The following is a 2,500-nucleotide window of genomic DNA, read 5'->3' as shown; positions in this document are numbered from 1 at the left end:
CCCAGAAGCAAAGATTTGAGTTAAAAACGTCCGCTCTGAAAGAATATATTCAAACATTTTGGGCCACATTTTCATGAATTTTCAAAAATAGCAGACCTACAAGCTCGTAGCTATGAGCTATGAGCTTGTAGATCTGCTATTTGTTTCAATATCTAAAGCATAACATAATCCATGAAACACCAAATGGGGTTCCCGTCCTGAATCTCCTCTCGTCTCCTCCAGGTCCTGGTGGAGTGGAACCCGGCTCGCCTGGGCTTCCTGTGGAGGACGTTCGACGAGCTCTTCCTGTGCGCCGACCTGCTGGTGCAGAACCACTTCCTGTCGCGCACGGCCGCCTCCTTCTCGGAGAACTTCTACGCCCTGAAGAGAGTCTCCTCCTCCTCCTATCACGGCACACTTCCTGGACCTCCGCTGAGGCTGAGCAGGAAGTACCGGTGGCGCTCCGTGCTGCTGCTGTGTTTGGTTCCCTACCTGAAGATCAAACTGGACCACATCCTGACCCGCATCAAGTAAATATACATACAAACTGGACCACATCCTGACCCGCATCAAGTAAATATAATATACATACAAACTGGACCACATCCTGACCTGCATCAAGTAAATATACATACAAACTGGACCACATCCTGACCCGCATCAAGTAAATATACATACAAACTGGACCACATCCTGACCCGCATCAAGTAATTATAATATACATACAAACTGGACCACATCCTGACACGCATCAAGTAAATATAATATACATACAAACTGGACCACATCCTGACCCGCATCAAGTAAATATACATCCATACATCCATCCATCAATCAATCAACCAACCAACCAACCAACCAACCAACTTAATTTGACTAGACTCAGGGTCCCATTTCGACCTGATACCAGATTCTACAAATGTCTTCTAAATCATGATAGTTTTCAGAAAAACTTTTGTTTCTTTATCAGTTGTTCTCAAACTATTTCATGTCAAGGAGCCCCAGAATTATATGTAATTAGCTGCCGACCCCCATCTGAAAATATTTTGTTCCAGGGACCCCTCCCCCCAGAAGCAAAGATTTTGACGTTCTCTCTGAAGGAATACATTTTCACAATTTTTCAAAAATAGCAGACATACAAGCTCGTAGTGCGGCACTCGGTGCCGCGCTACGAGCTTGTAGATGCTATTTTTCATTAGCTAAAGTGTAATATAATGCTTAAAACACCAAAAGGGGTTCCCGCCCAGAATGGGTTTTAATGCAGTGGTTTTCAACCCTTTTCATGTTCGTCAGAATTGTATTGGGCATCTCGTTTTAGAGCAGGGGTTCTCAACCCGTGGGTCGTGACCCCTCGGGGGGTCGCCAAATTATTTTAGGGGGTCCCCAAATTATTTTCAAAAAAAAAAAAAAGATTTTTTTTTTTTTTTTAATTCATGATTTTTCAAAAATAGCAGACCTACAAGCTCGTAGCGCGCCACTCGGTGGCGCGCTATGAGCTTGTAGATCTGCTATTTTTCATTAGCTAAATTATAACATAATGCTTAAAACACCAAAAGGGGTTCCCGCCCAAAATGGGTTAAGGTTATTGTAGCAGTCAATTTATATTGGGGGTCGGGAGGGGGCGGGGGTCCCGAGACATTGCCAAAGCATTTCCGGGGGTCCCCGGCCAAAAACGTTGAGAACCCCTGTTTTAGAGGGTAAATGGTAAATGGTGCATTTATATAGCGCCTTTATCCAAGGCACTTTACATAGATTGTGCATTACATTCACCCATTCACACACACATTCATACACCTTTACATAGATTGTGCATTACATTCACCCATTCACACACACATTCATACACCTTTACATAGATTGTGCATTACATTCACCCATTCACACACACATTCATACACCGATGGCAATGGAAACCATGCAAGGTACCAACCAGCACATCAGGAGCAATTAGGGGTTTTGCTCAAGGACACTTCGACACTAACTCTGGGGGAGCCCGGGTTCGAACTGGCAACCTTGTGGTTACCATACAGCCACTCTACCCCTGAGCCACCGCCGCCCCTTTAGAGGGTACTGTACGTGTCCTGCTATACACATAACTACAACATTACATACAGTGCAAGTACACAGTACAGGAAACACATACTGTAGATGCAAAATGACATACAGTACAAATACACGAGACATACTGTACAGTTATCTTACTCACCATCTCCCACCCACACCCCGGGCCTCGATGTTCAGGTCCAGTTATCTTACTCACCATCTCCCACCCACACCCCGGGCCTCGATGTACAGGTACAGTTATCTTACTCACCATCTCCCACCCACACCCCGGGCCTCGATGTTCAGGTCCAGTTATCTTACTCACCATCTCCCACCCACACCCCCGGGCCTCGATGTTCAGGTCCAGTTATCTTACTCACCATCTCCCACCCACACCCCCGGGCCTCGATGTTCAGGTCCAGTTATCTTACTCACCATCTCCCACCCACACCCCGGGCCTCGATGTTCAGGTCCAGTT

General features: G+C 45.9%; 2 protein-coding genes across 2 annotated transcripts in view; both read left to right on the top strand.

Annotated features, from left to right (window-relative positions):
* LOC306936382 (uncharacterized protein) overlaps positions 1-2,500 on the top strand; it is a gene marked incomplete at its 5' end in the record, with an annotated part of 450,465 nt that overhangs the window by 172,823 nt on the left and 275,142 nt on the right. The window lies entirely within an intron of this gene.
* pex12 (peroxisomal biogenesis factor 12) overlaps positions 1-2,500 on the top strand; it is a 21,570-nt gene that overhangs the window by 2,907 nt on the left and 16,163 nt on the right. The gene's annotated exons all lie outside the window — the stretch shown is intronic.

Source organism: Electrona antarctica, assembly GCF_951216825.1.
Source record: "Electrona antarctica genome assembly, chromosome: 14".
Taxonomy (NCBI): Eukaryota; Metazoa; Chordata; class Actinopteri; order Myctophiformes; family Myctophidae; genus Electrona; species Electrona antarctica.
Note: the sequence above shows the minus strand (reverse complement) of the source record. Positions and strands in the feature narration are given on the sequence as shown.